The sequence below is a fragment of the Salvelinus fontinalis genome, chromosome 40, assembly GCF_029448725.1.
Source record: "Salvelinus fontinalis isolate EN_2023a chromosome 40, ASM2944872v1, whole genome shotgun sequence".
Taxonomy (NCBI): Eukaryota; Metazoa; Chordata; class Actinopteri; order Salmoniformes; family Salmonidae; genus Salvelinus; species Salvelinus fontinalis.
Window position 1 is genome coordinate 26,514,572 of NC_074704.1, and position 22,745 is coordinate 26,537,316.

Sequence of the window (22,745 nt, forward strand, 5' to 3'; positions counted from 1 at the left end):
ATCAGAGACAATGAATGGCAGCTGTCTCTGATTGAGAACCATTCAGGCAACCATAGACATACCTAGACACCTACACTCAAACACAAACCCATCTACTCTACCTAAACCCCCTATACCATACAACCACCAAAGACGAGACAAACACACACAAACATCCCCCCCTGTCACACCCTGACCTAAAATAATAAAGAAAAACAAAGATAACTAAGGCCAGGTGTAAGGGATGTGAAATGGCTAGCTAGTTAGCGGGTACGTGCTAGTAGCGTTTCAATCAGTTACGTCACTTGCTCTGAAAACCTAGATGTAGTGTTGCCCCTTGCTCTGCAAGGGCCGCGGCTTTTGTGGAGCGATGGGTAACGACGCTTCGTGGGTGACTGTTGTTGATGTGTGCAGAGGGTCCCTGGTTCGCGCCCGTGTCGGGGCGAGGGGACGGTACTAAAGTTATACTGTTACATTGGTGCCGTGACCCGGATCACTGGTTGCTGCGGAAAAGGAGGAGGTTGAAAGGGGGGGTGAGTGTAACGGATGTGAAATGGCTAACTAGTTAGCGGGTAAGCGCTAGTAGCGTTTCAATCAGTTACGTCACTTGCTCTGAAAACCTAGATGTAGTGTTGCCCCTTGCTCTGCAAGGGCCGCGGCTTTTGTGGAGCGATGGGTAACGACGATACGTGGGTGACTGTTGTTGATGTGTGCAGAGGGTCCCTGGTTCGCGCCCGTGTCGGGGCGAGGGGACGGTACTAAAGTTATACTGTTACACAGGGCGTGACACATCTCCACAGAGGAACTCTGGAGCTCTGTCAGAGTGAACATCGGGTTCTTGTTCACCTCCCTGACCAAGGCCCTTCTCCCCCGATTTCTCAGTTTGGCCAGGCGGCCAGCTCTAGTAAGAGTCTTGGTGGTTCCAAACTTGAATGATGGAGGCCACTGTGTTCTTGGGGACCTTCAACGCTGAAGACATTATTTGGTACCTTTCCCCAGATCTGTGCCTCGAATTCTTTTGACCTCATGGCTTGGTTTTTGCTCTGACATGCATTGTAAACTGTGAGACTTTATATAGACAGGTGTGTGCCTCTCCAAATCATGTCTAATCAATTGAATTTACCACAAGTGGACTCCAATCAAGCTGGAGAAACATCTCAAGGATGATCAATGGAATCAGGATACATCTGAGCTCAATTTCGAGTCTCATAGCAAAGGGTCTGAATACTTAAGTAAATACATTTGCAAAAATGTCTAAACCTGTTTTGGGGTTGTCATTATGGGCTATTGTGTGTAGATTGATGAGGGGAAAAAATATTACATTTTAGAATAAGGCTGTAATGTCACTAAATGTGGAAAAAGTGAAGGGGTCTGAATACTTAATGAATGTGCTGTATTTCACTGGCAAATTTTTGCAGAGTTCTCTACCATTGGCAGTTTTGTACGTAGTCACGTGATACGTGGTATAGAAAAGTCCAATCTTAAGATAGTACATGGGAGGCCCTATACTGTGTGTCTGCAGGTGTCTATCTGGTCAAAACCACTGATACAGGTGCCCCTCCACCCTCTGGTGGGATGGATCATGTCTACAGAGAAACTTAGATTCAAATACTTTGATTTGTGTGTATTGGTTATACTGTATGTTGTGAAATTGTTAGATATCACTTGTTAGATATTACTGCACTGTCGGAGCTAGAAACACAAGCATTTCACTACACCCGCAATAACATCTGCTAAATACGTGTAAGTGACCAATAAAATGTGATTTTGATTTGAAATAAACGTCCTATTTATCAAAGGTGCTTTTGGTTGGGGTCAACATGAATCCAAAGGATTTGAATTTGTTAAAAGTCCATATTGATACAGAAACACAAAACCATGATTTATATTTATTAAGAATAAGTTGATTGACAAAGTCATGAAAAATTGGAAGAATTGAATAAACCACATTTTGGCTATGATAAAATATATGCATCTGGGGTCAAAATGATCCATGTCAGAAGTGTGGATCAATGCAAATATGTAGTGGTGTGTAAAGTTTGTTTTAAATTCTCACTCATTAAACACGAATCAATCAACACACGCTTCACTTTGAACGACTTAATATAATAATAAACTTTTATTAAATATATTAAAAATAAACGTTTGGTTCCTCAACTGCGTTGCCCACTCCAGCCAGCAGATGGCGATTTGCTTCTTTTAGGTTCAGGCGATGCTGCCAGTGTGACGTATAATCTAGTGGACGTGGCGCTTCTTCAACAACAACAGCTAGTCAGACACCTCGGTAGCGTTCGAGCAAACATAGCTACAACATTCACGCTCTTTACAATGTTTTGGTGTATATTAGTCGCTGTGTATTAAACACACTTCTGTCGTATGTACTTGTTGGCCCATTTAATTATATATTTACGTTGTTTGTCAGCTAGCTGGTTTGCTAAGTTAGCTTAGAACTAGGCTAGTCACTAATGCTAGCTAGCTAACATCTCCGACCATGAGTTCACTAAGCTACTCTCCTCCTGCTAAAGAAGAGGTGGTCTGCTGGACGGAGAAAGAAGCTTTCGTGAAAGAGGAGCACGAAGAGAAGGCTGTTACAATACAAAAACAAGTAGATGGTGAGGCTGTTACCGTGAAAGAAGAAGAGAAAGACGTTACAGTGAAAGAAGAGGAAGATGCGTTCAGAGTGAAAGAGGAGGAGGATGTTACAGTAAAAGAAGAGGAGGAGAGAAAGAGGAGGATGCAGTTTTTGGAGTGAAAGAAGAGGAGGGGGAGATGACTGTCACATTGGAGGAAGAGGAGGAGGTTGGAGATCTGTTTAACACCAGTAAGTACCATCTCTGCAGTCGTTGAACCAATATGCAGTAAAGGGGTTCTACACTTTAATGTTGTTCTGTAGGAATGGCTAAAGCTACACTAACGTGTATAGAACATCAAGAGTGGACCATCAACAAAACGTTAACAATTGATCAAATGCATCCGATGACAATACCTGAAATACTGTAGTCCTCAATATCTCCTATTATCTTAGCCCAAGATGTACTCTTTAAAAGGGCAATCAGCAGTTGTCTGTCGTACCCCATCAGAACCCAAAATATGAGCTTTTTTTTACTCCAATGTTTGTCAGTAAATATAAACAAACACTGTATATCCTCAAAGCATGGTTAAAACTATCATGTCGATATCATGGATGGTTGCATTTCTCCAGCCCCATCCCTCAGCTTTTTACCGAAACGATTGTTTCTACTGCTAATTGCTGCCTCCGCTACTCCTCAAGGTCCAAGGACTGTATGTTATTTTCAGAGGTAGACTGGCTCTGGCAGCTAAAATAGTCAAATATTCCATCTAAATGTGAATCGATTCTCAATTGCGATACATTTCTAGAAACATAAATCGCTGTACTTTCATATCACATCAAAATAATTTCACACAAAACTTTCATATCACATCAAAATAAGTAACCAGTCGCGACGCCCCAAACGGTAAACCAAATTTGTTTCTCGTAATTTCACCTTCCTTCAGGCTTCTTTTTCTTCTTTGGACTTTTTATGGCGGTTGGCAACCAACTTTAAGCTGCATTACCACCATCAACTGGACTGGAGTGTGGACCTCAGTTCATCTTTTATTCACCCACGTTGGTATATACCAAGACAGTCATGAAGAGGGCACAACAAAACCTTTTCCCCCTCAGGAGACTGAAATGATTTGGCATGGGTCCCCAGATCCTCAAAAGGTAATACCGAGAGCATCCTGACCGGTTGCATCACCGCCTGGTATGGCAACTGCTCGGCATTTGACCGTAAGACGCTACAGAGGGTAGTGCGAACGGCCCAGTACATCATTGTGGCCAAGCTTCCTGCCATCCAGGACCTATATAATAGGCGTGTCAGAGGAAAGCCCACAAAATTGTCAGAGACTCCAGTCACATAGACTGTTTTCTCTGCTAACGCACGGCAAGCGGTACCGGAGCGCCACGTCTAGGACCAAAAGCCTCCTCAACAGCTTCTACCCCCAAGCCATAAGACTGCTGAACAATTAATAAAATCACCACCGGACAATTTACATTGACCCCCCTACCCCCCACCCTCCTCCCTTTTGTGCACTGCTGCTACTCGCTGGTTGTTTGTTACCTATGCATAGTCACTACGCCCCGACCTTCATGTACAGATTACCTCAACTAGCCTGTACCCCCGCACACTGACTCGGTACCGGTGCCCCCTGTATATAACCTCGTTATTCTCATTGTGTTACTTTTTATTATTACTTTTTATTTTAGTCTACTTGGTAAACGTTTCCTTCTTCAACTAACTGCACTGTTGGTTAAGGGCTTGTAATTAAAGCATTTCTCGGTAAAGTCTAAGTTGGTGTCTTGACGGATTTGTAAAAAACGGTTTGTCATAAAAAACTATATATATTTTTTTTTTATTTCCCTGACACCGCTCCCCAGAGGTGTCTCATTATTGGGATTCATTGCTGATTCCTACCTGAAGCTCACTATGAGGTGTCTAGTGATACGGGTTAAGGGCCCTGTTGGAGATTGGTGGTTGGTAGCGGAGTCGAGGGAACAAGCAGGGTTGGACAGGGCCATGTTATTATCCCACACACAGTCTCTGTGGTTCATATGAACCCCATTCCTGGGAATTGGATTTGATTACAAATGGCCCCTGTCTGTTACCACAGATCGGTTCCGTCTGTCCCATTCCCAGCTAGGTTACGAGGTGCTTTATCATCAGTACCTATGACTGGTTGATACGGCAAACCTCCATGCTTATTATAGAAAAAGTAATTAGGGGACAACTATTTAGTAAACTGAAATAAAATAACAAACCTGTTTGAAAAGTGAAACATATTCCAAAACTATCTTTGACTCCAAAACTAAAATAGCCTAAAATAATAACCAGCATGAATTATGTTCAGTTTGAATAATTTATGTCTTAACTTTGGGCAAAAATATAATTGTGTTTGAAATAATTTTTTATGTGGTTTTAAAATTCTGAACCTGTGGCTGGTAAATGCTGCCATGGAATGGCAATGTTTCAAATAGACCTAGCTTGTGTATCACTATCAGTTGCGATCACCAGAAATACTTTAAGAAATGAGGATATTGGAAACTACTTTCGATTCGTATTAACAGCTTAAAGAAAAGAACATTGGGATTTTTGTGAGAATTACCTTAGGAACTGCGTGTCACAGCATGACAATGTGAACGTGATTGGTCGACAGTCTCTTGGACGGCGTTATATACGCTTTGACATTTTCTGGAATAGTTTTTATTTGAAAACGTTTTTGTTTACTTGCCTGCCTATTGAATTTGGAATGCACAGTACTGTTCATCTCTGAAACTCATTGAGATAATTCCTTTCATACAGCAGTAGCAATACAGGGATATAACATCTACAGAAAAGACAGGAATGCTTATGGGGGAGGTGTTGCTGTATACAGTGCATTCGGAAAGTAGTCAGACCCCTTGACTTTGTCCACATTTTGTTTAAAGCCTTATTCTAAAATTGATTCAATTATTTTTTCCCCCTTTCATTTAGCTAATTTATTTGGCACTCCTACACTTGGGGAGTTTCTCCCATCCTTCTCTGCAGGTCCTCTCTAGCTCTGTCAAGTTGGATGGGGAACATCACTGCACAGCTATTTTCACGTCTCTCCAGAGATGTTAGATCAGGCTCAAGTCCGGGCTCTGGCTGGGCCACTCAAGGACATTCAGAGACTTGTCCCGAAGCGACTCCTGTGTTGTCTTGGTTGTGTGCTTAAGGTCGTTGTCCTGTTGGACGGTGAACCTTTGCCCCAGCCTGAGGTCCTGAGCGCTCTGGATCAGGTCTTTCATCAAGGATCTCTCTGCACTTTTCTCCGTTAATATTTCCCTTGATCCTGACTAGTCTCCCAGTCCCTGCTGCTGAAAAACAATCCCCACAGCATGATGCTGCCACCACCATGCTTCACTGTGGGGATGGTGCCAGGTTTCCTCCAGACGTGACTCTTGGCGTTCAGGCCATTGAGTTCAATCTTGGTTTCATCAAGCCAGAGAATCTTGTTTCTCATGGTTTTAGAGTCCTTAAGGTGCCTTTTGTCAAACTCCAAGCAGGATGTCATGTGCCTTTTACTGAGGAGTGGCTTCCATCTGGCCACTCTACCATAAAGGTCTGGTTGGTGGAGTGCTGCAGGGATGGTTGTCCTTCTGGAAGGTTCTCCCATCTCCACAGATGAACTCTGGAGCTCTGTCAGAGTGACCATCAGGTTTTTGTTCACCTCCCTGACCAAGGCCCTTCTCCCCCAATCGCTCAGTTTGGCCGGGTGACCAGCTCTAGGGAAGAGTATTCCATTTAAATATGATGGAGGTCACTGTGTTCTTGGGGACCTTCAATGCTGCAGAATTTCTTTGGTACCCTTCCCCAGATCTGTGCCTCGACATAATCCTGTCTTGGAGCTCTACGGACAGTTCCTTCGACCTCATGGCTTGGTTTTTGCTCTGACATGCACTGTCAACTGTGGGACCATATATAGACAGGTGTGTGTGTGCCTACCAAATCATATCCAATCAATTGAATTTACCACAGGTGGACTACGAACAAGTTGTAGATACATCTCAAGAATTATTAATGGAAACAAGATGCACCTGAAAGCAATTTTGAGTCTCATGGAAAAGGGTCTGAATACTTATGTAAATAAGGTATTTATGTTTTTTTTTACCTGTTTTCACTTTGTCATTATGGGCTATTGATGACACCCCTCTGAAACAAGAGCCTAACCATCAGAAAAACATCTTCCTTCGCCTACTCCTCCCACTGCTGCTTGCCTTCGTAAATTCTGATGTTATGCTCCTAAAGTTTCTGATAATAGGCTACACCAGCAGTCGTTATGCTCCTATAGTTTCTGGTAATAGACTACACCAGCAGTCGTTATGCTCCTATAGTTTCTGGTAATAGGCTACACCAGCAGTCGTTATGCTCCTATCATTTCTGGTAATAGACTACACCAGCAGTCATTATACTCCTATAGTTTCTGGTAATAGGCTACACCAGCAGTCGTTATGCTCCTATAGTTTCTGGTAATAGACTACACCAGCAGTCGTTATGCTCCTATAGTTTCTGGTAATAGGCTACACCAGCAGTCGTTATGCTCCTATAGTTTCTGGTAATAGACTACACCAGCAGTCGTTATGCTCCCATAGTTTCTGGTAATAGGCTACACCAGCAGTCGTTATGCTCTTATCGTTTCTGGTAATAGGCTTCACCAGCAGTCGTTATGCTCTTATAGTTGCTGGTAATAGGCTACACCAGCAGTCGTTATGCGCCTATAGTTTCTGGTAATAGGCTACACCAGCAGTCGTTATGCTCTTATTGTTTCTGGTAATAGACTACACCAGCAGTCGTTATACTCCTATAGTTTCTGGTAATAGGCTACACCAGCAGTCGTTATACTCCTATAGTTTCTGGTAATAGGCTACACCAGCAGTCGTTATGTTCCTATAGTTTCTGGTAATAGACTACACCAGCAGTCGTTATGCTCCTATAGTTTCTGGTAATAGGCTACACCAGCAGTCGTTATACTCCTATAGTTTCTGGTAATAGGCTACACCAGCAGTCGTTATGCTCCTATAGTTTCTGGTAATAGACTACACCAGCAGTCGTTATGCTCCTATCGTTTCTGGTAATAGACTACACCAGCAGTCGTTATGCTCCTATAGTTTCTGGTAATAGGCTACACCAGCAGTCGTTATGCTCCTATCGTTTCTGGTAATAGACTACACCAGCAGTCGTTATGCTCCTATAGTTTCTGGTAATCGACTACACCAGCAGTCAGCAACCTTTTCCATTTGGTGCTAATTTATCTGACCATTTCTACTGATCTGGTGCCAGTTCTGATTTTTTCTGATCTAAAAGTAATTTTTATTACCATTGCCAACTATGTACAAATAGTCTACATAAAGCCAACAGATAAAAACATCACAGCCTGCAGGTAGAAAATATCCTGATAAAAATAAATATCCAATAATTCACATTTGCTGCACATGGCATGTCTACAACAAACTTGAAACATTGTATCAACTGGGTTGGCCCAAAACTCGAGATAGCAAGCTTGCAACATGGTATAAAATATTCTTGGCCCTCAGTTTCCCGCGCCAGTGAGTTCGGGACAGACACAGCTGTTGGCTATTTGTGCAAAGAATAAGAAGTAATCAGATATTTTATAACATTTCCACTGGATCAGAGCATTACATCTTTCCCTTTTATGCTGAGTGGTTATCGAAAGGGTGAGAGCTGGAAATATTTTACGAAAATACTTTGAGGAACTATTCTCATTCGCAATTGATTTTGATTAGACTTTGTTTACTTGCTGTGTGAGGTGAAGAAGAAAAAATTACTTTGAGAAGCTCCACAGCTCATTAGTGGTGGTGCGTTAAGACAATCAGAAATACTATCAGACATCCCCAAATTGGCACATTTATAGGCCTACATTTGCATGCAGGACAGGTAGACTAGTCCTCCTTCTATCAAATCAAAATGTAATTGTCACGTGCGCCAAATACAACAGGTGTAGTAGACCTTACAGTGAAATGCTGACTTACAGGCTCTAACCAACAGTGCAAGTCTAAGTTTAAAAAATGCACTCGAACTACGTATCATTTAGTGGCTCCTTATGTTACGCTGTGAAAACAGTTTATGTGCACAGAAATCCGAAATAATTTCAGAGTTTGCTAAATACAATGGTTCTAACCGAGAGTCACCTTAAGTTGATTCACAACACCCAAATTGATACGGTCATTAACGCGGTTCTTCAATAATTACACATAATACTTAATACTGTAGCTGTTTAGTTACAGTCACATGTTCAACTATCATCAGCTGATCCAGGAAATCATTTTCTAAATGACAGTCACATGACAAACATCACAACATGCAACAACCAAAGTGCTTCTTCGGTCATTACACCGGTAAAGACAGTTATGCCGTGCTCCACGTTGGATCCAACATCCCTAACAAATGAATGTTTATAATGTGTTATTGTCTGGTTGTTTTACAGTAGGGTCTCGTTAGTCTGTTTGGACACAGAGATACTTAGCTCATAATGTGTAGAGAACTGTTCCTTGATGGATAGGCTATTGTACAACACACACAGCTATTTTCCTTTATTCAGAACATTTAGAATGACAACACATTACAGAGTAGCCTAGTGGGATTATTCACAAAATTATCTGGTGATCAGGTTATGAAATGTCATGACAAAGAGATTTTAGTTTCCATGTTTCACCTGAAATATTAAATGATTTATAGTTCTAGGTCTATGTTCTTGTTAGGTGAAGTTATGGGTCCTACATTAGGTCTATGTTATTGTTAGGTGAAGTTATGGATCCTACAGTAGGTATATGTTGTTATTAGATGAAGTTATGGGTCCTACAGTAGGTCTATGTTGTTGTTATGGGTCCTACAGTAGGTCTATGTTGTTGTTAGGTGAAGTTATGGGTCCTACAGTAGGTCTATGTTGTTGTTAGGTGAAGTTATGGGTCCTACAGTAGGTCTATGTTGTTGTTAGGTGACGTTATGGGTCCTACGGTAGGTCTATGGCAGGTATTCCCAAACTGGAGTATGCCGTCAGGGGTACACCAAGTAATAATGTGATTCACATTTTTAAAAATGTACAAATAATACATTTTCTTCACATTTTCAAACAGTCAATTTATATTTTCCAATGGGGCTATACATTTGGGTGAGGTTTTTTTCTCACCTGAGTAGCCTCATTTCATTGCCAAAAATAGAATTAAACCATCTAGTGTTTAGCGAAAAAGCAACACAATGTCAAATACAGGTAGCTTAGTCAAATAATTAACTTCCAATCACATTAACCGTTGATCTCTCGCGGGAATTCCACTAATATATGTAGCCAAACGTAGCTCCTGCTCATGTTGGTTTCTGTACTGATGGCGCAGGGAGACATAGTAGAGTGGTAACGTGCGTGCAAGCAGTTGCCCCAGACGCCACTTAGGTACACTGCAGCATCTACCGACAGGCTCTTGCTGCCAAGGGAATGCCTGACAGTTTGGAAAACGTTTTGGACACTACAGTGAAAATGGTTAACTTTGTTAAAGCAAGGCCCCTGAACTCTCGTGTATTTTCTGCACTATGCAATGATATGAGCAGCAACCATCTAACGCTTTTAGAACATACAGGTGTGCGATGGTTATCAAGGGGCAAAGTATAGACACCTTTTTTTTTTTTATTGAGAGACGAGCTTAACGTTTTCTTTACTGACCATAATTTTCACTTGTCTGGCCGCTTGCATGATGACGGGTTTCTCACACGACTGGCCTATCTGGGTGATGTTTTTTCTCGCCTGAAGGATCTGAATCTAGGATTACAGGGACTCTCCGCAACTATATTCAATGTGCGGGACAAAATTGAGGCTATGATTTAAGAAAGTAGGAGCTGTTCTCTGTCTGCATTACCAAGGACAACACACAGGTCTTTCCATCATTGTATGATTTCTTGTGTGCAAATGAACTCAAGCTTACTGACTATGTCAAATGTGATATAGCGAAGCACCTGAGTTGGGTGCGCAATTACGCAGGTACTTTCCCGAAACGGATGACACAAACAACTGGATTCGTTATCCCTTTCATGCCCTGCCGCCAGTCCACTTACCGATATCTTAACAAGAAAACCTCATCAAAATTGCAACAAGCGGTTCTGTGAAAATGTTATTTAATCAGAAGGATTGGGCTGCACTCAGAGTATCCTGCCTTGGCAAATCGCACTGTTAACTTCTTATGGCTGCAGAGGCAGTATTGAGTAGCTTGGATGAAAGGTGCACAGAGGTGCCCAGAGTAAACGGCCTGCTCCTCAGTCATAGTTGCTAATATATGCATATTATTATTATTAATAGTAGTAGTATTGGATAGAAAACACTCTGAAGTTTCTAAAACTGTTTCAAGTATGTCTGTGAGTATAACAGAACTCATATGGCAGGCAAAAACCTGAGAAGTTCCACTTCCTGTTTGGATTTTTTCTGAGGCTGCTAGATTTTCAACCAAGCTCCCATTGAAATTACAGCGAGATATGGATGAGTTTTCACTTCATACGGCTTCCACTAGATGTCAATAGAACTTTGTCTGATGACTCTAATGTGAAGGGGGGCCGAAGGAGACAGGAATGATTCACCACTGCCATGAGGTGACCACGCACGTTCATGTGAGAGGCAGCTCCGTTCCATCGCTCAACTGAAGTCAATGTAATTCTCCGGTTGGAACGTTATTCAAGATGTATGTTAACAACATTCTAAAGATTGATTCAGTACATCGTTTGACATGTTTCTACTGACTGTTACGGAACTTTTGGACATTTCGTCACGTTATAGTGGACGCGCTTTGTGACTTTGGAATTGTTTACCAAACGCGCTAACCAAAGTAGCTAATTGGACATAAATAACAGACATTATCGAACAAATCAAGCATTTATTGTGGACCTGGGATTCCTAGGACTGCATTCTGATGAAGTTCATCATCTGTTGACTCCAACATGGCGGCTAATTTGGCTATTGTTCTGAGCGCCGTCTCAGATTATTGCATTGTTTGCTTTTTCCGTAAAGTTTTTTTGAAATCTGACACAGCGGTTGCATTAAGGAGAGGTATATCTATAATTCCATGTGTATAACTTGTATTATCATCTACATTTATGATGAGTATTTCTGTTGAAACGATGTGGCTATGCAAAATCACTTTATGTTTTTGGAACTAGTGAATGTAACGCGCCAATGTAAACTCAGATTTTTTTATATAAATATGAACTTTATCAAACAAAACATGCATGTATTGTGTAACATGAAGTTCTATGAGTGTCATCTGATGAAGATCATCAAAGGTTAGTGATTCATTTTATCTCTTTGTGCTATTTGTGGCTCCTCTCTTTGGTTGGAAAAATGGCTGAATTTTTCTTTGAGTTGGTGGTGACCTAACATAATCGTTTGTGGTGCTTTTGCTGAAAAGCCTATTTGCCATCGGACACTTTGGTGGGATGAACAACAAGATTACCTTTAAAATGGTATAAGACACATGTATGTTTGAGGAATTTTAATTATGAGATTTCTGTTGTTTGAATTTGGCGCCCTGCACTTTCACTGGCTGTTGTCATATCGATCCCATTACCGGGATTGCAGCCATATTTAAGACACTGATGCCCTTTGCAACTACGTACCTATGTGAGAGTGGATTCTCGGCCCTCACTAGCATGAAACTAAATACAGGCACAGACTGTGTGTGGAAAATGATTTAAGACTGAGACTCTCCAATACAACCCAACATTGCAGAGTTATGTGCATCCTTTCAAGCCCACCCTTCTCATTAACCTGTGGTGAATTATTCACAATTTTCAATGAACAAAGAAGGTTTTATTTGTAAGATGGTTAAATAAAGAGCAAAATTATTGATTTATGTTATTATTTGTGTCCTGGTCCTCTGTCAATTTCCACCAGCCGGGTTGTGACAAACTTATGTTTAATGAATGTATTGTATAGTGTGTGTGTGGCAGGCTAACAATAATGGCAAAAAACAACACTTGAGAGTGCGCTGACCCTGGTGCTAGAAGGGGTTTCCTCATTAGCATGGAGGAGTTTCTACAACCAAATTGCCCTTGTGCCACAATTTTAACAAACACAGAAAGGGGTCTATATTGGAGACCAAAAGTCATCTGGCACACTGCTTAGAGTTTCAACAACTTTAACTTATTTCTAGTCTACAATCATCCATGTTACTACTAATGTGAAAACAAGACAAAATATGACTATTGTTGCTCAATTGACTGTCTTAAGACAATTGTCAAATAATTCAACAGATGTCAATTGTTGTACAACTTCATGGGTACCCTCTGGGCATCACCTTTTACCTCAAATAAACAGTGGATTTCTGCTGTTGTGGGCCTTTAACCGTCTGTCTGACGTTGTCATTCACACAGGAGAGAGACCGGACTATTGTGGATCCTCTGGGGAGTCTCAACAAAATCATGATGCTGACGAGGCAGAGAAGAGTCTCTCCAGATCAGAACTCCTCAAGAAACACCAGCAGAAACCCACAGGGAAGAAATCTATCTGCTGCTCTGACTGCGGGAAACATTGCAAATCTTCATCAAAACTTAAAATACACCAGCGAGTACACACAGGAGAGAAACCTTATAGTTGTGATCAGTGTGGCAAGAGTTTTACTAAGTCAAACAACCTGGTATCACACCAGAGAACACACACAGGAGAGCAGTCATATAGCTGTAAGCAATGTGGCAGGAGTTTTTCTCAGTCAAACAACCTGGATAGACACCAGAGAACACACACACAGGAGAGAAGCCTTATAGCTGTAATCAGTGTGGGAAGAGTTTTACTCAGTCAAGCAACCTGGTATCACACCAGAGAGCACACACAGGAGAGCAGTCATATAGCTGAGAGCAATGTGACAGGAGATACTCTCATTCAAGTGGTCTGATTAAACATCAGAAAATACATGCAGGAGATCCACGAAGTGTGGGAATGATCTCCAACACCAGACCTCTATACATCAAATCACATTTTATTTGTCACATACACTTGTTTAGCAGATGTTATTGTGGGTGTAGCAAAATGCTTGTGTTTCTAGCTCCAACAGTCCAGTAATATCTAACAATCACGCAATCTAAAGGAATGGAATTAAGAATATATAAATATTTGGATGAGTGATGTCAGAGCGGCATAGACTAAGATACAGTAGAATAGGATAGAATACAGTATATGCATATGAGATGAGTAATACATGGACTAAGATACAGTAGAATAGGATAGAATACAGTATATACATATGAGATGAGTAATGCCAGATATGTAAACATTATTAAAGTGACTAGTGTTGCATTCCTTAAAGTGGCCAATGATTTCAAGTCTGTGTATGTAGGCAGCAGCCTCTCTGTGTTAGTGATGGCTATTTAACAGTCTGATGGCCTTGAGATTGAAAAACAGATTCTGTCTCTTGGTCTCAGCTTTGATGCACCTGTCCTGACCTCGACTTCCGGATGATAGCGGGCTGAACAGGCAGTGGCCGGGTAATAACAAAGAACAAATGTGTGTGCCTGAGGGGAAATTAACTTTTATACAGCCAAAAGGGGTGAGAAATTACACCAATATCAGGGGACAATTTGCACTAATGTAAATTAACATAGATGATGGAACGTATTCCCTTTTGCTGACGTGATGAACCACTAAGGGGACATAAATATTTACCATCTAAACCATGTGTGACCTCTCACCTCTCTGGCTGTAGAAGTGGTCTTCCTAACCAGTCCCTCAACAGCTCTCTGACTGAGCTCCACCCTCACTGGGTCTTCAGAGAAGAGGAAGGCTGAGGAGGGATGGAAGGATGAATGGATCAGTCAGTCAATAAAGTGTAGAGCTGCTGTCTATGCTGTCTGACAAAATCACTATTTAAGTAGTTCATTAAAGTAAATAAGGCTTTATGACTGCTGAATACCAACGATCAATCACTTAGATCATGTATTTTCAGGTAGAGATACATCCTTGGGACGTCCCTAGCCCATTGAAGTTGACATTTAAAATGGTTAAGGTAGGGGTTAGGGTTTAGAGTAGGGATGTCCCAAGGATCCCGGATAGCATTGACCATCGTGCATTCTTCTGTCTCTTACATAGCAGGTGTAAAATAAACAGACATGACAAGTAGACACGCAGTGCATTATGGTCATTGTAGTTTAAAAAATTGCATCTAATTATGCCAATCTGTATGTGGGGTTAGAGAAGAACGTGATTGTCAGCCCTAACAATCCATTCTAGCACCTCATCAGGCTCTGAAAATGGCTTCATTGATGACGTGTTCCTTCTATTCCAGGTCACAGCAGAGGAACTTCATCGATTCCACTCCTTCATCAATACAAGCAGTGAACATCTGAAATTCACCCTCACCTTTGATGTGCATGAAACAAGTTATCTGGGCATTTTGATTTAGAGGGAGAAGAGTGGCTTTAGCACAGACCTATACAGGAAGCCGACGGACATGAATTCCCTGTTACACGGAGACAGCTTCCAACCCACACCCCTAAAAAAGAGCCTCCCCATCAGCCAATAAAGTTGCATACACAGGATTTGTAGTACACAGAGTGACTATGACAAACAAGCCGACTGTCTGGATGAGTGTTTCAGACAGCGGGGTTACCCAGAGGAATGGCTGGATGAGAGTTTCAGACAGCGGGGTTACCCAGAGGAATGGCTGGATGAGAGTTTCAGACAGCGGGGTTACCCAGAGGAATGGCTGGAGGAGCGTTTCAGACAGCGGGGTTACCCAGAGGAATGGCTGGATGAGCGTTTCAGACAGCGGGGTTACCCAGAGGAATGGCTGGATGAGAGTTTCAGACAGCGGGGTTACCCAGAGGAATGGCTGTATGTGCGTTTCAGACAGCAGGGTTACCCAGAGGAATGGCTTCTTGACGCAAGGAATCGTTATATAAATACAGTGATGGAAAAAGTACCCAATTGTCATACTTGAGTAAAGAAAACATTTAAAATTTAAATTTATAAAATTTAATTTACAACAGAAACAGAAATGTTTGTACTTATAGGTAACCAAATCGTGGCTACAACTAAGTTACTAAGTCTTTAGCCACACTGTTTTGTTACACTGGTGAGTAAAAACTCATGCTTCCTACACTTTAACTTGTTGTCTGAAAATAAAATATACATTTTACTCAACTGCGTCGTCAGCAGATGGACTAGATGCCGCTTAGGCCGCCCATTGTGACTCAGTCAAGAATTCAGCAGAGCAAGTTTGTATGAAGGTCTGGTTATTTAATGGGTACATAGTTCAATAGTAATATCCTCGAAAACGCTCTGGTGACAAACTTTGCTGCCCTGTTTCCAATTGTCCACATGGCTGGGAGAACCTATTCAAGTAAGTAAGTAAATAGACTGAAAATGATTTTTTTTTTTTTTTTTTAAACAATGTATTATTAGCCAATTACAGTGCAGGCTAACTCAAATGAGCTGCCAACTTCACATTCTGTATAGATAGCTAGCTAAGTGAATTAAATATCATCAGCTACCTAACTTCATATTAGCTAGCTATCTTGATGTATTTATCACTGTAAAAAACAAACTCCAAATGAATTTGTAGGTAGCTAGCTAACAGCCATGGAGGCTGAAAGGATAGCAGCCCCAACTGTCAGTGAGAGAGGAGGCTATAGGGCAGGTACTTTTGTGTAGTTCCAGTCCCTAGAAGTGAGGATGGAGATAATAGTAACATAATATTCAGTGTGGTGTAATTTGACTGTAATGAAGTCTGTTTCTTATGAGGTTTTCTGTCCTCAGATAAAGAGCACTATGAAAGCCAGTCAACATATGAATAGGTCCCAATGAAGAGCAGTGGTTCTCAGTCCTGGGGACTCAAAGAGAGGAACATAGTTGTTTTTGCCTTCGCACTGAACAGCTGATTCAAATGATCAATTCATCATCAAGCTTGAAGTGGTATTTATGTATTCATTTGTGATGCTATCCTTGATATGATCCTGGTATTGTCACATGCTACACATGTACATATGTGTGCCCATGCATCTATCAATCCAATGTTATTATGATTTGGTATCAGGGATATTATACTTTAGTAATCCACAATGAGCTGGTGATGTAACAGTCTAATAATGACATTGTCTTCCATATTCCTACAGATACCTTGTAACTTGAGATTCCTTCAAAACGATTGTCTACAGTTAACGTGTAGGGCACTGCAAGGTTGGGTGACCAGGGTCATCTGGGACTGCCTCCTGGAGAAATTCAGGTGTGTGAAGGCTACCTGTGTCCTGCGTAACTTCATGAGGATGGACACGAGGACCAGGAGGGGATCTGCAGCTCGCCGCCGTGTCCCAGAGGAGGAGTCTGCTGCTCTGCAGGATGTTTCAAAGATGGGGTCCAACAACGCAGCAAGAGACAATCCGTGTACAGGAGATCTTCACCTCCTACTTCTTCAAAGAGGGTGCTGTTCCCTGGCAACACCATAGACTACACTATGCACAACCAAAGGCTCTTTTAATAAGAGCCCATTCACATTGCAATAAGAGTATTCTTCCATTTACTTAGCTATGTCAACTGCAGTTATTCAATTCAATTTCTCTCCCTTTGGTTTCTACTTCTCAGGTGAGGGTGCTGTTTAGGTAAGGGTGTGATGTCTGTACAAAAACAAAACAGGCTGTTTTAAATCCCCCATATTGAAAAAATGTGGAACAATTAGTCACCCTATAACGCACACCTACACACTCATGTATCAATCTGCTTGATGGATTGTGTTGTGCAGTAAGCAGGCTCAGGTGTATAACTGTGGCTCCTTCCACCTTCAAAGAATAGGCAAGAGGACCAACCATTGAGAATAGTAAGACACTTATTTATTTCTGTAACTACGCTATATTGTTTGTCCTCATGGGTCCGTTCATGTTTTTCAGCATAAAGTACTCTGCAGCCACTTAGTGTGGTGTGGACACCAGGTGAGGCCACAAACAGATTCCTGTTGAACACTGTCACTTTAACTACCTTATTTTCTCAATAACATTCTTTCTCCTTCACTTCATCCCTCCTCTTTTCCCTAAATCCTCTAGGTTATATCAGCTGTGTCGGTGAACCCCTCCTGGATCTGAACTGGCTACATAGAGGGCACATCATGATCAGAGGTGAGGGGTCACTTGGTCAGGTCAAATGGGAGTATTATTAAAGAGATGCTTTACATTGAAATACAGATAGATGTAGTAGTCCCAGAGTTAATGATCCAAGATCAGTTTATATTATACAGGAAGTATTATTAAAGAGATGCTTTACATTGAAATACAGATAGAGATGCAGTAGTCTCAGAGTTAATGATCCCAGGTCAGTTTATATTATACAGGAAGTATTATTAAAGAGATGCTTTACATTGAAATACAGATAGATGCAGTAGTGCCAGAGTTAATGATCCAAGGTCAGTTTATATTATACAGGAAGTATTAATAAAGAGATGCTTTACATTGAAATACAGACAGAGATGCAGTAGTCCCAGAGTTAATGATCCAAGGTCAGTTTTGCATTTCACCTCCTGTGTCACGTTCCTGACCTATTTATGTTAGTTTGTTATGTGTGTTAGTTGGTCAGGACGTGAGGTTGGGTGGGCATTCTATGTTTTCTGTTTCTGTGTTGGTTTTGGGTTGCCTGGTATGGCTCTTAATTAGAGGCAGGTGTTTGGCGTTCCTCTAATTAAGAGTCATATTTAGGTAGGCGTTGTCACAGTGTTCGTTGTGGGTGATTGTCTTCCGTGTCTGTGTAATTGTTTGCACCATACGGGACTGTTACGGTTTGTTCGGTTTGTGTAGTCTAATTGTCCTATTCGTGCGTTCTTCTTGTTTTATGTAAGTTCGTCGTATAGGTCTGTCTTCACCGTTTTGTTGTTTTGTTAGTTTATACAAGTTCGTGTCTTTGTTAAATAAATATGTGTTCAAACTTCGCTGCGCCTTGGTTCCCTCAATACTCCTCCTTTTCGGTCGAAGAGGAGGAGGACCACCGTTACAGAATCACCCACCAATCCAGAGCCAAGCAGCGGAGTAAATGGAGTAAGGGACAGGAAAAGAAGGAGGAATGGACTTGGGACGATATATTGGACGGGAAAGGTTGCTACACATGGGAGGAGATCCTGGCTGGTAGGGATCGCCTCCCATGGGAACAGCTGGAGGCACTGAGGAGAGCAGAGGCTACCGGAGAGAGGAACCGGAGTTATGAGGGAACGCGTCTGGCACGGAAGCCCAAAAAGCCCGTGAGTAACACCCAAAAATTTATTGGGGGGGGGGACTAAGAGGTAGTGGGCCAAGGGCAGGTAGGAGACCTGCGCCCACTTCCCAGGCTTACCGTGGAGAGCGGGAGTACGGGCAGGTGCCGTGTTACGCAGTAGAGCGCACGGTGTCTCCTGTACGAGTGCATAGCCCAGTGCGGGTTATTCCACCTCCCCGCACTGGTCGGGCGACTGGGAGCATTCAACCAGGTAAGGTTGGGCAGGCTCAATGCTCAAGAGAGCCAGTACGCCTCCACGGTCCGGTATTTCCGGCGCCACCTCCCCGCCCCAGCCTAGTACCTACAGTGCCTACACTACGCACTAGGCTACCAGTGCGTCTCCTGAGCCCTGTTCCTCCTCCACGCACTCTCCCTGTAGTGAGTGTATCCAGTTCGGTGCCTCCAGTTCCGGCACCACGCACTAAGCCTCCTGTGCGTCTCCAGAGCCCTGTACACACTGTTTCTTCTCCCCCTACTAATCCTGATGTGCTTGTCCTCAGCCCGGTGTCACCAGTGCCGGTACCACGCACCAGGTATAGAGTGGGCTTTGAGAGTACAGTGTGCCCTGTCCCTGCTCCCCGCACTAGTATGAAGGTGCGTGTCCTTAGCCTGGTGCCTCCAGTTCCGGCACCACGCACCAGGTCTACAGTGCGCCTTATCCGGCCAGAGCCATCCGTCTCACCAGCGCCATCTGAGCCATCCGTCTCCCCAGCGCCATCTGAGCCATCCGTCTCCCCAGCGCCATCTGAGCCATCCGTCTCCCCAGCGCCGTCTGAGCCATCCGTCTGCAATGAGCCTGCAAAGCCGCCCGTCTGCCATGAGCCTGCAAAGCCGCCCGTCTGCCATGAGCCTACAGAGCCGTCCGCCAGACAGGAGCCGCTAGAGCCGCCCGCCAGACAGGAGCCGCTAGAGCCGCCCGCCAGACAGGAGCCGCTAGAGCCGCCCGTCAGACAGGAGCCGCTAGAGCCGCCCGTCAGACAGGATCTGCCAGAGCCGCCAACCAGACAGGATCTGCCAGAGCCGCCAACCAGACAGGATCTGCCAGAGCCGCCAACCAGACAGGATCTGCCAGAGCCGCCAACCAGACAGGATCTGCCAGAGCCGCCAACCAGACAGGATCTGCCAGAGCCGCCAACCAGACAGGATCTGCCAGAGCCGCCAACCAGACAGGATCTGCCAGAGCCGCCAACCAGACAGGATCTGCCAGAGCCGCCAACCAGACAGGATCTGCCAGAGCCGCCAACCAGACAGGATCTGCCAGAGCTGCCAGAGAGCCATGAGCGTCGAGAGCCGTCAGCCTGCCATGAGCGTCGAGAGCCGTCAGCCAGCCATGAGCGTCGAGAGCCGTCAGCCTGCCATGAGCGTCGAGAGCCGTCAGCCAGCCATGAGCGTCGAGAGCCGTCAGCCAGCCATGAGCGTCGAGAGCCGTCAGCCAGCCATGAGCGTCGAGAGCCGTCAGCCAGCCATGAGCGTCGAGAGCCGTCAGCCTGCCATGAGCGTCGAGAGCCGTCAGCCTGCCATGAGCGTCCAGATTCGTCAGTCAGCCATGAGCTGCCCTTCAGCCTGAAACGGCTATATACCCAGAACTGCCCATCAGTCCAGAGCTGTCTCTCTGTCCGGAGTTGCCCCTCTATCATTATCTCCCTCTCTATCTTGATCTACCTCTATATTCTTATCTATCCCTCTGTCTTGATCTATCTCTCTGTCCCGGTGCTGTCCCTATCAGTGATGTTACTAAGAAGATTTTGTGGGGGTAAAAGGAGGGTGGACATTCTTAGGGGGAGATGGAGGCTAGGATGGATTATGGTGGGGTGGGGACCTCGCCCGGAGCCTGAGCCACCACCGTGGTTAGATGCCCACCCAGACCCTCCCCTAGACTTTGTGCTGGTGCGCCCAGAGTTCGCACCTTATGGGGGGGGTTATGTCACGTTCCTGACCTATTTATGTTAGTGTGTTAGTTGGTCAGGACGTGAGGTTGGGTGGGCATTCTATGTTTTCTGTTTCTGTGTTGGTTTTGGGTTGCCTGGTATGGCTCTTAATTAGAGGCAGGTGTTTGGCGTTCCTCTAATTAAGAGTCATATTTAGGTAGGCGTTGTCACAGTGTTCGTTGTGGGTGATTGTCTTCCGTGTCTGTGTAATTGTTTGCACCATACGGGACTGTTACAGTTTGTTCGGTTTGTGTAGTCTAATTGTCCTATTCGTGCGTTCTTCGTGTTTTATGTAAGTTCGTCGTATAGGTCTGTCTTCACCGTTTTGTTAGTTTATACAAGTTCGTGTCTTTGTTAAATAAATATGTGTTCAAACTTCGCTGCGCCTTGGTTCCCTCAATACTCCTCCTTTTCGGTCGAAGAGGAGGAGGACCGCCGTTACATCCTGATTGATGACTAACAATGTCAGAATAAAAAATAAAACCACAAGGCTTAAACATGCTCTCTCTCTCCATCTGTCTCTCGTCTGCAGATATGTTTTGATGTGAGAGGATGCCAACCGCTAGTCCCATCATCACCACCTCACCCTCTTTTAAGATAACCTTTGGGCCGGCGTGAGACACTTATGTAATTGTGATGAACTGAGAGAATATTTATGTAGCACTGTGATTCATTAATCATGTGTTGCCTTCCCTGCTCCTACGTGCTTACCTCTTTCCCTTTCTGTCTTTTACACCTCTCCCGCCACCTCTTTCTTCCTCTGTTTTTATAATGCACAACAGATATGCATTGAAGTACAGATTGAAACTTGTATTTATCACACTTGAATAATGAGCTTTTCAATAAAGCGTTTCACATTCTCTATTGGTTGAAATTAAGTGTAATTTGATGAAATACTACACCTATCCTGTGTTTATCAGATCAATGCAGATGAAGGGCATTAGATATTGAGATGAACCGGTGTTAGAGTATTTACATGATGCATAGGGAGTGTAGTGTTCTGTTTTTTAACATTATATTTCTGTATATATGAATTAACTAGTTAAATCCTGTTTCTAGTCTATTAGTTACAATGTGTAACCATTGATGTCTCAGGACCAAGATTGGTAAACACTGTTGAAGTGTATAATTCTAATACATACATGCAGACACAGTCATTCAAAGACTGGAATTTGATACTCCTGGTATTGGATATGACTGAAAAATAATCTCAAAGACATTCATACCTAAACTGCACCTTTATTTGCCAAGGTAGAGTACATGATCAGTGAATATATTAAATGTACAGGCTACAATGTGGGGATCTCATGCATGGTAGTAAATACATGTGTATACGACTTGCATCCTTGGCACAACATGATAATATATTCTACTCAATCCATAGGCTTCATTAACTTCTCTGGGATATGTGGGATGCTAAAAATGCAGAGAGACAAATTCAAATAAATTACTAAAAAAATCTAACTTTCATGAAATCACACATGCAATACACCAAATTAACGCTACACTTGTGAATCCAGCCAACATGTCAGATTTCAAATGGGCTTTTCGGGCAAAAGCAAACAATGCTATTATCTGAGGATAGCACCATAGTAAACAAAGAGAGAGAAGCATATTTCAACCCTGCGGGCGCGACACGAAACACAGAAATAAAAATATAATTCATGCCTTACCTTTGACGAGCTTCTGTTGTTGGCACTCCAATATGTCCTATAAACATCACAAATGGTCCTTTTGTTCGATGAATTCCGTCGATATATATCCAAAATGTCCATTTATTTGGCGCGTTTGATCCAGAAAAACACTGGTTCCAACTTCTGCAACGTGACTACAAAATATCTCAAAAGTTACCTGTAAACTTTGCCAAAACATTTCAAACTACTTTTGTAATACAACTTTAGGTATTTTTTAACGTAAATAATCGATAAAATTGAAGACGGGATGATTTGTGTTCAATACAGGATTAAAACAAACTGTAGCTAGCTTTCTGGTCACGTGCCTCTATCTAACAGTACACTTCAAGTTACCCTCGTTCTGGATGGC

General features: G+C 43.0%; 1 long non-coding RNA gene across 2 annotated transcripts; it reads left to right on the forward strand.

The window, feature by feature from the left end:
- Positions 1-2,228: 2,228 nt before the first annotated feature.
- LOC129839016 (uncharacterized) lies at positions 2,229-21,997 on the forward strand. Of its 2 annotated transcripts, XR_008756957.1 has the most exons (5): positions 2,229-2,800; positions 12,927-14,033; positions 14,831-17,468; positions 17,580-17,651; positions 21,235-21,997. It is a non-coding gene; the product is annotated as an uncharacterized LOC129839016 (long non-coding RNA). The 2 variants fall into 2 exon arrangements; XR_008756956.1 differs by having other exon boundaries at positions 12,927-17,468.
- Positions 21,998-22,745: the final 748 nt, after the last annotated feature.